The following is a 14119-nucleotide window of genomic DNA, read 5'->3' on the forward strand; positions in this document are numbered from 1 at the left end:
ACTTTCTGGGACTGCATTACAAAACGCTGCAAGCTTATCATGCATATTCTCACCCACTTCTTATAATTAGCTATTTTTCAAGGATCCCTGGTTCTTTATATTAGAGAGTGATATTAAAACTGATATCTGAGTGTTGAAGAGGAACTAAAGATGAGGGTGAAAGAGGAGGGTAAAAAGCTGGCTTAAAATTCAACATTCAAAAAACCAAGATCATGGCACCTGGCCTCCTCACTTCAAGGGAAACAGAAGGCAAAAATGAGGGAACAGTGACAAATTTTATTTTCTTAGTCTCCAAAATCACTGTGTATGGTGACTGGAGCCATGAAAGTAAAAGATGTTTGCTCCTTGGCAGGAAAGCTATGACACACCTAGACAGCATATTAAAAAGCAGAGACATCACTTTGCCAACAAAGCTCTTAGTCAAAGCTATGGTTTTTCCAGTAGTCAAGTATGGATGTGAGAGTTGGACCATAAAGAAGACTGAGCACCGAAGAACTGATGGTTTTGAATTGTGATGCTGGAGAAGACTCTTGAGAGTTCTTTGGACTGCAAGGAGATCAACCCAGTCAATACTAAAGGAAATCAACCCTGAATATTCATTGGAAGGACTGATGCTGAAGCTGAAGCTCCAGAACTTTGGCCATCTGATGTAAAGAAAATTACACATTGGAAAAGACCCTGATTCTGAGAACAACTGAGGGCAGGAGGAGAAGGGGTGGCAGAGGATGAGATAGTTAGATAGCATCACTGACTCAATGGACATGGATTTGGAAAAATTCCAGGAGACAGTGGACAGGGTAGTCTGGCGTGCTGCAATCCATGGGGTCACAAAGAATTGGACGGGACTTAGCTACTGAACAGCAACAACACATCTAATCACTGTGACTAGTGTATCACTGCTTCTACGTTCTCCTAGTTGATAGAGCAAGGAAATATGTGTGTGTTTATATATGCATATACACATATATCTATGAATATTTCCCAATTTAGCCATCTGTATCTATATTAACCTAAATAGTAGTTCATGCTGATCTCTCCAACATTAATCTATTACCATACGGATTATGGATACATCTAACTTCCTCTTTCTTATCTGTAACCTCCTACTCCATCAATGAAAAAACTGGCTCTCACCATCCATTATCTATTTGTTTGATTCAATATATATACATAGTAGTTCCAAATTATTAAATGTACCATTGTGATATACAACTTTATTAACTAGTATCTTTATATAGTCTTCCTTTTATATTCAACAGTCCATAGGGTCACAAAGAGTCAGATGTGACTGAAGTGACTTAGCATGCACACATATAGTTATAAAAGATCATGTGGATTGTATAGAACCTGAGCTATTCCAGAAATGATACATTTAAAAGTTAGGGTATGATGAGATCTAATTTACAATTTCCTTTATGCTTAAGTGATATTCTTAAATTTACTCAGTAAATTATGAAATATTAAGAACATAATTTTCCCCTCCTTTGGCAATTATTGTACCTTACAATTAAACATGATATGAAAGTTTTCCTTAATGATTCAGGAGAGCCAAAAGTGTCTTATCATACCATACTCCAAAGAAATAGTAACAAAATGTTATAATTAATTTCATGATTTCATACAATAACATTGCAATATATTTCTGTTCCCTTTAAAGTTAATATCTCAATGTAACTTTTTCTTCTCTGTTACTTTCAACTGCCAAATACTGGTGACCTAAATGTAAGTCAGAATGAGCTGATGCGTTGATTGGCAAAATAGTAGAATCAGAACTCAAGAAAAAACACACTACATGAATGAAGTAAAACTGTAAAAATAGCACAACTTTTTCTGACCCCTAAACCCTCAAATATTCACACCTACTTTGCAAAAACAGCTGCATAAAGTTTGTTTTCCTAACAAATTAATATTCTGAAAGCCAAAAGCACTTTCTCAAAGTTAATATGTACTTTAACATTAATCTTTCCAACTTGGGAGAAAATAAATTTCTAGAACCTCAGTATCAGAAATGACCTTAGAAATCAAGTTGTTTTTCAAATAACACAAGTAATATCTTTTTTTTTTAATACAAATGAAAAAGTTCTGGGATCCTCAATAGATCAGAAGAAAGCAGATCTCTGTTGTAATTTGACAGGAATGGTTGGAAATAAAAAAAAAAATTATCTCACTTTATTCAGCACTTATACCAGGTGTCTGGATAATTCTGAACTGCATATCATGACTTCTTTATACTTTTGAGACTGCATGTTTAATATAAGTACTTCATGGTTCAGATGAGAGGTTGAAGTTATAAATGATTTCTTTAAGTTAGAAGCAGTTAATTGTAACAGAATTAATGTTATAATAAGTAACGAGCACAATTATGATGCTATTTGAGTTATACATGATAGCCTGGACTTCCCTAGAAAATCTATTAAACAATTTTTACTTTTATTTTCCCATTTTGCTTTCATAATTATGCTTCACTTTGATTGATGACTCAGTGTTAATTAAGGTATTATAAGTTAAATTATCATTTAAATGAACTTGTAGAGCTCACAGGTTTCAAAAGATCTTAAATCTTTGTGAATTAATCTTAGTGAATACTTCAAAGTTTTCCACTTACTTCTCTATTTAATGAACTCTAATTTATTTTATATAAGCAAAGACCATTTATGTAAATTTACAAAAGCCCCAGTAGAAAAACATAGGTAATGTATGAGTGTGGAGAGTTTAACTGAGCTGCTCCATGACATTGCTACCATGGTATTTCTGTTGCCTCATCATCCATTTTATTTGGCTAAAAAGCCTGTGATGACATTAAATTGACACTAGCCACTCATCCAAGTGCATACCCTAGACAGCAGTTAGTAGATTCACAAGCAGATAATACCACCTAATGAAAGCAAAGAGGAACTAAAGAGCCTCCTGATGAAAGTGAAAGAAGAGAATGAAAAAGCTGGCTTAAAACTCAACATTCAAAAAACTAAGATCATGGTATTCAGTCCCATCACTTAATGGCAAATAGATGGGGGAAAATGGAAACAGTGACACACTTTATTTTCTTGGACTCCAGAATCACTGGGGATGGTTACTGCAGCCAAGAAATTAAAGATGTTTGCTGCTTAGAAGGAAAGCTATGACAAACATAGACAGTGTATTAAAAAGCAGAGATATCACTTTGCTAACAAAGATCCTAACAAAAGTCAAAGCTATATTTTTTCCAGTAGTCGTGTGAGAGTTGGACCATAAAGGAAACTGAGTGCTGAAGAACTGATGCTTTCGAACTGTGGTGTTGGATAAGACTCTGGAGAGTCCTTTGGACTGCAAGGGGATCAAACCAATCAATCATAAAGGAAATCAACCTTGAATATACCTTGGAAGGACTGATGCTGAAGTTGAAGCTCTAATACTTTGGCCACCTGATGCAAAGAAACAACTCATTGGAAAAGATTCTAAAGCTGAGAAAGATTGAGGGCAGAAAGAGGAAGGGGGCAACAGAGGATGAAATGGTTGGATGGCATCATTGACTCAATGGACATGAGTTTGAGCAAACTCCAGGAGACGGTGAAAGGCAGGGAAGCCTGATGCTGCAGGCCATGGTATTGCAAAGAGTTGGACACAATTTAGCAACTGAACAACAACAAGATTCACAAGCAAATCTAAGTTCCTTATATGACCATTCCAACAGTGCCTGTGACCAACAGTCTCTCCTGTGTCCCATAAACTTTTCCTTATGCTCCACTTAATTAAAACCCCTAAGGAGTTTATCAAAACTTTAGAGAAGACCTCTATGGTGTTTATCAAAACCCTTTTGTTAGTTTGAACTGACCAATTCAACTTTAGCTGGAAACCTTGAAGCACTCTACTCACTGACCCTAAAAAAAAACATGTGCAGAGGCCCTGTCTCTCTTCCTCTCTCTCTCTGTCCACACTCTGCCTTGATATCCCCACGTGAACTTTCAAGGCATTATTGATATGTCCTCAAAGACTTGCAAGTAGTAAGTTTTATTTCACTTTCTCTTGTGGCCTGTTGCTGAATCAGGAATCATCATCAGGTATCTTATGCTTCACTTAACATGTTAATTTGATAATTTCATAACAAGGAGAGAAAATAGGGAAAATTTAAGGAAAAAAGAAATGTGGAACAGATATTATCAGTAACAACCAAAAGCTAACGTGAAAATAATAGCTTAGAATTATGAGAACTATCTCTTTGTAGTTTCTCTCTTCTTTTCCACCTGTACTGTCTATTATATCCTGTGACTGAATGTCATGTGCTCTTATGGCAATAAAGTAACCTCTATAAACCATATTTAATGGAAAACCAACAAGGATATAATAACATTCAATAAATTTCATGAAAATAAAAGTTTCTCATGAAACAATCAGTAATATGTCCCTCAATATAAGCAGCGGAGAAGCCAATGGCACCCCACTCCAGTACTCTTGCCTGGAAAATCCTATGAACGAAGGAGCCTTGTAGGCTGCAGTCCATGGGGTCGCTAAGAGTTGCACATGACTGAGCGACTTCCCTTTCACTTTTCACTTTCATGCATTGGAGTGGAAATGGCAACCCACTCCAGTGTTCTTTCCTGGAGAATCCCAGAGATGGGGGAGCCTGGTGGGCTGCCGTCTATGGGGTTGCACAGAGTCAGACACGACTGAAGTGACTTAGCAGCAGCAGCAATATAAGCAGCACAAATGATAAACAGAGAGATTTGGAAACTGAAGAGGTGATTGCTTCAAAATAAAATATCAAAAATTATCATAATTATAGTACAACTGAAGGTAACTAATATTTATTCAACGTCGTCTATGGGAAGACACTGTGCTCAGTACTTTATATGTATCTGTCATATCTCATTATTATAAATATTCTAGGAGGCATATATTAATACTAAAATGTTGCAAATAGTCATTAAACATTTTAATCTTTAAAAATACAGTATTTAGAGTTGAGAGAGACCTGAGTCAAAATTCTAGCTCTGCCACATACTAAGTGTGGGACAAAAGGCAAGTTATTAAATCTCTTTGAGATTACAATTTCTACTATAATAATTAGGATAATCATATTTATTTTGCAAGATAATCGTGAGAACAAGTGATTATGCATGAAAGAACCTGGTCACTAGAAGGCACTTAACATGTTGGAATTAATATTATACTGCTTCACTACTTATATAACTATTGCTTACTACTCTAACTGTTGTTATATTACTTTATACTGTTCCCATTTCTATCATCAACTACTTTGATTTTTAATATTTAAATTTTGTTTCTTCCAGATGACTAAATGGCAAAAAATTCAGCAATCATAATTGTAAGAGTTGACCATAGGCTACTTGTTCAGAGATGACATTTCAAAAGTGAACTTATTTCAAATGAGTACAATCTCTTGAGGAATTAGTTAGTAGAATATATAAGACATTCTACACTGCAGAAATTAACAGCCTCTGGCCATTTCTAAAAATGTAGGAGACACTGAAACAAATTACTATATATTTATTTTCCTGAAATTGACATTGTCTGTAACTGGCTGATAATCAGTGGTTAATTCAAAAGATAATAATTTCCTTTAATTGGCCCATTTTTAATAATCTTGGTAGAACCTTCAGTAAAAGGTCACTCACTATCGCTCCAAGGAAAGGTTTCTAAGTGTCTAACAATTCTCTCCCCAGAGTAAGATTATTTTCCCCATTAACCTTTTAAATACAATTACATGAGTTTATTAACAAGAAAAAAATTTATTTGTTAAACTCAAGAGGATTTTTATGACACATGACTTGTCATTTTAAAATGTATTAATCTCACTCACCCTACATCACAGCAAACTCAGAACCATCTTAGGCAGTTCACATCATGTGTCATAGTAAGCACAAAACAAAGGTTTCTAATTACCATGTAATAATTTAGTGATTTTTTTTAAAATGTCAGTAAACTCTTATCTAATCAGTTTGTCTCCTCTAATCCCAATTAGTATTGTTAGCAAAGGTAATATTATTTTGAATATTTGCCTATCAAACACAACGATCATTCACCTCAAAAATCAACTGTTTCTTAATATTTTTCTGTAGTAGTACAAGATACACAGATGACACCACCCTTAAGGGAGAAAGTGAAGAAGAACTAGAGAGCTTCTTGATGATAGTGAAAGAGGAGAGTGAAAAAGTTGGCTTAAAGCTCAACATCCAGAAAACTAAGATCATAGCATCTGTTCCCATCACTTCATGGGAAATAGATGGGGAAACAGTGGAAGACTTTATTTTGGGGGGCTCCAAAATCATTGCAGATGGTGACTGCAGCCAAGAAATTAAAAGACGCTTTCTCCTTGGAAGGAAAGTTATGACCAACCTAGACAGCATATTGAAAAGCAGAGACATTACTTTGCCGACTAAGGTCCGTCTAGTCAAGGCTATGGTTTTTCCAGTGGTCATGTATGGATGTAAGAGTTGGAGTATAAAGAAAACTGAGCACTGAAGAATTGATGCTTTTGAACTGTGGTGTTGGTGAAAACATTTGAGAGTCCCTTGGACTGCAAGGAGATCCAACCAGTCCATCCTAAAGGAAATCAGTCCTGAGTATTCATTGGAAGGACTGATGCTGAAGCTGAAACTCCAATACTTTGGCCACCTGATGCAAAGAAAAGACCCCAATGCTTGGAAAGCTTGAAGGCAGGAGGAGAAGGGGACAACAGAGGATGATATGGTTGGATGACATCACTGACTCAATGGACATGAGTTTGGGTAAACTCCAGGAATTGGTGATGGACAGGAAGGCCTGGTGTGCTGCAGGCCATGGGGTCGCAAAGGGGCGGACATGACTGAGCAACTGAACTGAACTGAACAAGTCTACTAAATATTCCTTATAATCTACCTAGAAATTTATATGAATTAAATTTTAATTGGGAGAATTAAATCAATAAATGGATCTTGGTGATAGTTCATTTTGGTAAGTCATCTTGGACATGGAATAATATAGAGTTGTTTTTTTTTAAATGTACTTGTTTTCATTCATTCTTACAAATGCTTATTAAATATTCAATTATATTGTCTTATTATTTAGCTTCATGTTATATTGAGTAGTCTGCTTCTAGTTTGCTAAGCTGCAATTTATAGTCATCAAAATAATTTCCTCTTTTTCTAAAGTGCTTGTTACTGCCATGTGACTAAACCAATTTTCTTCCATACCTTAATATTTCCCATATTCAAACTGCATGCTATCTATGCAGGAAAAGGTAGTTCCCCACTTGTCTCTAATAAGTAGAATCTTAGATATTCTTCAAAGGCACTGCTTAAATCAGTCCAAAGTCAAATCTCACTAATGCAAATTCTTAGAATTAAGATAAACACCTATACACATAAATGAATAAGTATTTTTCCCTTTGCAGTATGAAACTCCATTAGAAGAGTTACAAATTATATAAAAGGAAAGTGTTTCAGTGGATGCCTTTTTAAGGGAACTGTGCTTTCTTGTCATCTCAAGGTGATTGCACATATTAAGGGCACAAGCATATGCTTAATGAATATACATTTAGTGCCCACTACATGCCAACACATTTCTGAAAACCTAATGATGAGTAAGATAAGCAAACTTGTATAGATAGAAGAGAAAGAAGGTGTAAAATAAATAAACATATTAATATCAGATGACACTAAGCTCTGGGAAATAAAAAATATATACATAATAAAGCACTGGGGTGTCATGATTACTTTAGATACCGCATTCAGGGGAGTAGGTTCAAAGAAGCTGACATATGTATTAATAAATGTAAAACTTTACAAGAAAAAAGTAGCTGAATAGTAGGAAAAAACTTTCACTGAGTGTGAACTGTTCTTATCCAACCTCTTCAAGGAGATATGTTCTCTAGTCACCAGGAGTCCAAGATTTAATAAAGAATGAAAGTCAGAACAGGAACATCAAGGATGCATACACACATGGTCCAAGGAGTTCAAGAAATGAGTGATTAATGGATTATTCCTTGCCATATCAGTAAACAAAGAATGTTATATTTCACCAGCAATTGCTGCTACAGCCCATGGTGAGGTGGCGAGCCCTCAGGGAACTCAGGACAGAAAGAATAGCTGCCATCTAGTAGCCATCAGACTGCAGTCAGTGTGCATGGTGAGCCCTGAGGAAACACAGCATTCTGAAAAACAGAACACTGGCCCCAGATAGCTGAGGTGCATATCAAAGGAAAGATACCAGAGTGCAGAAGCTTGCATCTTCCCATACAAAGAGAAGTGCTAAACTTCCTAACTTACATATCTGGTTTTCTTTAATTAACAACAATATTTTCACATTCAGACTACCTGCTCCTTGTTGTGAAACTCCTATATAACCTGGCTCCCTCCCTTGCCTCCTCAGAACAATTCTCTCAGGATTATTTGAGATTCTGTCACCCAGTCTTAAAGTCCAAAAAATTCCCACCAAATAAAAGATAACTCTCAACCTTCATATTTTTTTAAAGTCGTCATATGTGCATGTGTACTAAATCGTTTCAGTCGTGTCCAACTCTTTGAGACCCTATGGACCATAGCAACCAGGCTCCTCTCTCAGTGAGATTCTCCAGGCAAGAAGACTGAAGTGTTTGCTGTGCTCTCCTCCAGGGGATCTACCTGACATAGGGATCAAACACAAGTGTCTTATGTCCCCTGCATTGACAGGCAAGTCTTTTACCACTTGGGCCATCTGGGAAGTACTAAATGGACATGAGTCAACCCTGAATTTGTCACTGTGAGACAGAGAATTTTAATTTGATAAATCATAAAACTTAGTACAACTTATTATGTGCAAAGTACTTTTATATGTATGTTCTTATCAAGAGATAATTCATTTACCAGTCACATGACTGGGTTAAGACAACACAGATTACATTTAAAGGCTAATACATTCAGCAGAGATTTATTGACTTTCATGCACCGGGCTAGCATTAACAGAGTTTTAAAATTAACCTACTTTTCCTGGCGATTAAAAAGAATGAAACAAAACTGCTTGAACTGCTTTTGACATCCTTACCTTGACGTGTTAAGTAAAGCAAAAGTTTAAATTTCACATTGCTAATGCTCTTGATTTTCCTCTCCCAAATTTAACACCACTCATTTCCTCAAGGTAATGGCAACCCACTCCAGTACTCTTGCCTGGGAAATCCCATGGGCGGAGGAGCCTGGTAGGCTGCAGTCCATGAGGTCGTTAAGAGTCGCACATGACTGAACGACTTCACTTTCACTTTTCACTTTCATGCACTGGAGAAGGAAATAGCAACCCACTCCAGTGTTCTTGCCTGGAGAATCCCAGGGACGGGGGAACCTGGTGGGCTGCCGTCTATGGGGTCACACAGAGTCAGACACTATAAAGCTACTTAGCAGCAGCAGCAGCAGCAGCAGCAGTCTTTATCTTGGAGAAGGAAGTGGCAACCCACTCCATTATTCATGCCTGGAGAATCCTGTGGACAGAGGAGCCTGGTGGGCTGCTGTCCATAGGGTCGCACAGAGTTGGACACGACTGAAGCAACTTCGCATGCATGCATGCATTGGAGAAGGAAATGGAAACCCACTCCAGTATTCTTGCCTGGAGAATCCCAGGAATGGAGGAGCCTGGTTGGCTGATGGGGTCGCACAGAGTCGGACACGACTGAAGCGACGCAGCAGCAGCAGCAGCAGCAGCAGCAGCATTTCCTTTAGTGCATATAATTACCTTGGCTACTTTAACCACTTGACAATGTTCACAACCATGCTATGATTTGTTCTCAAATGCTTGCTTGAGTACAGAGAGCAGGTTTCATAATTAATTACTCAAACAAAACCCTCTTTGAAGGGCCATTACATTAATTTTTAAATAGAAAATTTTCCAACATGCTAAATATTTTCAAAATAAGAACACAATATTTATAAAAACAAATCAAAAGTACTTCAGATAAATTATTATAGAATGTGAGTCAGCAAATAATAAAAGCTTGTTTCAGGAATACAGCACATTTTGGCAAAAGTGCTTTATATACAGAAATAGCTTCAGTCACTCTTTTCAAAGCAGAATGGATTTTATATTTTAGCCATTTATGACAGAAAAAATTAAATGACTGTACTTAAAACACAAAGAGTGTGTAGATGACAAATTGTGATCAGTAAAATGCATCTCGTTTTAGGCTGGCACTATTTGAGCCAAAAGTTTCATGAAAATTAATCTCATCCTCAAATCAATTATGAGAAACTATGTCCAAATTGTATAGTCATCATGATTGAAAGTCATGAGGACAGATGAAAAACGTATAAGACAGAGGCCAATATACAGCACAATGACCTAAACAGTTTGTTGTCATAAGCCTTTGTGAATACAAATCAGCTAAAGTTTTACCCAGAAAAGCAAAACACAAAAATGACAACAAAAAAACATGATGCCTCAGGTCTTACATGGTTCCAAAGCTCAAAATAATAGGTAAATACATGCTAAACTATTGAACTCTTTTAGTAAAGTAAATATCAAGCCAAGTAAATTTGGCTGCATTTGAATTAGGCTTAATCAAATAAAGTATAATTGTTTTTAAAAGGAGGACCTTATTTAGAATATCTTTATTTACGACATGGTTGAGGTTTATGTCTGCTCAGGAGCTATAGTTGCTTTTATGCATCAATTCCTGTGTCTTAAATTCTCATTCTCCACTTCCTGTTTTAGGCTGTTGCTATTGCACATTCTCATCATCTATACAGCTTTTAAACTGAGAGACTGATTTGCCAATATTAAAGAGTTTTACAACTGATTTAACCATCTGTTCTAGAGAAACTGGAACCCAGTACGGTAGGATCAGATTCCATGGCAATTCAAGAAAATTGTAAGTTTTGCCATCCTGTTTCATTTTGTTGTTGGATAAAACTTCATAGTAGATTTATGTGGTTGACTTGAGTTTTTAATCAAATACTTTAATATACCCTACTTAATCCCATAAATTCTATTAAGATTTTTCTATACAAATACACAGTTAAATTTCAAGCCTAGAAATGAAATTTTGGATATAATCCCATTTTCTTACCTCCATGCCCTATTGATACAAGAGGATAATTCACTAAACAGACATTTCTCCAAAGAAGACTATAGATGGCCAAGAGGCACATGACAAGATGTTCAACAGTGCTAATTATTAGAGAAATGCAAATCAAAACTACAATGAGATATTACTTCACACCATTCAAAATGGCCATCATCAAAAACTGCAAACCATAAATGCTAGAGAGGATATGGAGAGAAGAGAACTCTTCTACACTATTAGTGGGAATAGTACAGATACTCTGGAGAACAATATGGAAGTTCCTCAAAAAACTAAAAGTAGAGCTACCGTATGATCCTGCAGTCCCACTCCTGGGCATTTATCTGAAGAAAAACATGGCCTGAAGGACACATACACCCCAGCGTTCATTGGAGTACTGTTTACAACAGCCAAAACAAGGAAGCAACCTAAATGTCACTGAAAGAGCAATGAATAAAGAAGATGTGGTACATATATACAACAGAATATAACTTAATCAACCATAAGAATGAAATAAATGTCATTTTCAGCAACATGGATGGACCAAGAGATTGTCATACTGAGTTAAGTAAATCAGACCAAGAAGTAGAACCATTGCATGACATCCCTTATATGCAGAATCTAAAAATACATGATACAAATGAACTTATTTACAAAATAGAAACAGACATGCATACTTAGAGAATGGACTTATGGTTGCTGGGGGGAATGATGAGAAGAAGGGATAGGGATTTTAGGAGAGACAGGTACACACAGCTATATTTAAACTGGATAACTAATAAGGACCTACTGTATAACACAGGGAACTCTGCTCAACGTTATGTGATAGCCCAGATGGAAGGGGAATTTCTGGGAGAATGGACACATGCATATGTATGGCTGGGTGCCTTTGCTATTCACCTGCATAAAAATAAAAAGTTTAATAAAATAAAATTCCCATGTTTAATATACTTGAGAAGGAAATGACAACCCACTCCAGTATTCCTGCCTGGGAAATCCCATGAACAGAGGAGCCTGGTGGGCTACAGTCCATGGGGTCACAAGAGTCAGAAATTGACTTAGCGAATAAATCACAGTAGAGTTGAAGGAAAAAACCAAAGCATGAAAATTCATCAAAGCCATCAGAAATTAAATTTAAACATCAAACAGATTTGAATAAATTTAAAAAATCAGTCTACTTCTAGAAATAATAGAAAAAATATTTTTAATCAATAAAAGACACTTGTAATTTAATTCAGATAGTTTCAAGGTGGTGGGAATGAAGCGGAGTGTCTACAAAGAGGCATGAGAGCTTTTTTTTTGAGTGATGGAGCTGTTTACCTCTTGATAATTTGATGCTTAGGTGTTTATATGCATTTTTAAAAATTCATATAACTATAAACAAAAAAATCTTACCATTGGTAAATTATGCCTCAATATTTTTTAAAATATTGATCATTTAAATAACAGGTTATACAAATGAAGAGATTTAGTAACTGGATGGTGATACAAAGAAATGTTTCATAGTTCAAAAAAAGGAAGCTCACTGTAAATATAAGTATATAATGATGAATATAAAATAAAAAGATACATTGACAATATAGAATGGAAAATATACAAACAATACTTTGTGAAGTTCACAACTAGGTCAAATGTATATACACAGAGAGAGAGAGAAACAGAAGAGAAAAAGAATAAATGAAAGATAGAATTTGGAGTCAATGATAGAATTTTTTACCTTCATAACATTTTTTTTCCACAGATTGAAAAATCCTGGAAGTCTCAATAAACAAAGAAATACACTTTGACATATCATGGTGAAACCAAAAAATAAAAATTAAAAAAAGACAAAGACAGCAATAAAAATATTTTTTGGAAACCCAGATTATCATCAAAGGATAGACACATAGAGAGTAGAGAAATAACAGTAATATGATAGTCAAAGGCAAGGTAATGATCTAAAGTTCTGTGAGAAAGTACCTGTCAACTTAGAATACTATACATAATGAAACTACAATTCAGGGACAAGGGCCAAATAAAGATATCTTCAGACCAAAAGAAGATGGAAAAACTTAAAGGGGCTTACTGTAGTTGACTTTTATTAAATAAAAATATGAAAGGATGTTGTTTAAACAGAAGAAAAATGGCTGAGATGTAGGAAAGTAAAGAAGAATAATAGCTTAAACAGTAAAGAATCTGTCTGAAATGTGGGAGACCTAGGTCAATCCCCAGGTCAGGAAGATCCCCTGGAGAAGGTAATGGCAACCCACTCCAATGGTCTTGCCTGGAGAACCTCCATGGACAGAGGAGCCTGGCAAGCTATAGTCCATGAGGTCGCAGAGTCACACATGACTGAGCAACTAACACTTCCATGTCAAAGAAGAATAAAGAAAGTAAAAACCGTGTGGTAAATTGAAAAACACATGTTGTGTTAGTTGCTTAGTTGTTTTCAACTCTTTGTGACCACATGGACTATGCCCACCAGACTTCTCTGTCCATGGAATTATTCAGGCAAGAATATTGGAGACAGTTGATCTTTCCTTCCCCAGGGGAACTTCCCAACTCAGGGATCGAATCCGGGTCTTCTCCATTGCAGGCAGATTTCTTTACCATTTGAATGTAGCTTGAAACAATTTTTTAAAAACAATAATAACAATACAATCAATATGATATGATGTAACAGAATTAAAATATATCATAAGATGGAAACGTGTTCTCAGTCACTTAGTTGTGTCTGACTCTGTGCACCCCAATGGACTATAGCCTACCAGGCTCCTCTGTCTGGGGAATTTCCCAGGCAAGAATATTGGTGTGAGTGTACATTTCCTTCTCCTGATGCTTTTGAACTGTGGTGTTGGTGAAGACTCTTGAGAGTCCCTTGGACTGCAAGGAGATCCAACCAGTCCATTCTGAAGGAGATCAGCCCTGAGATTTCTCTGGAAGGAATGATGCTAAAGCTGAAACTCCAGTACTTTGGCCACCTCATGGGAAGAGTTGACTCATTGGAAAAGACTCTGATGCTGGGAGGGATTGGGGGCAGGAGAAGAAGGGGACGACAGAGGATGAGATGGCTGGATGGCATCACTGACTCAATGGACATGAGTCTGAGTGAACTCCGGGAGTTGGTTATGGACAGGGAGG

The sequence above is a fragment of the Capricornis sumatraensis genome, chromosome 5, assembly GCF_032405125.1.
Source record: "Capricornis sumatraensis isolate serow.1 chromosome 5, serow.2, whole genome shotgun sequence".
Lineage (NCBI taxonomy): Eukaryota > Metazoa > Chordata > Mammalia > Artiodactyla > Bovidae > Capricornis > Capricornis sumatraensis.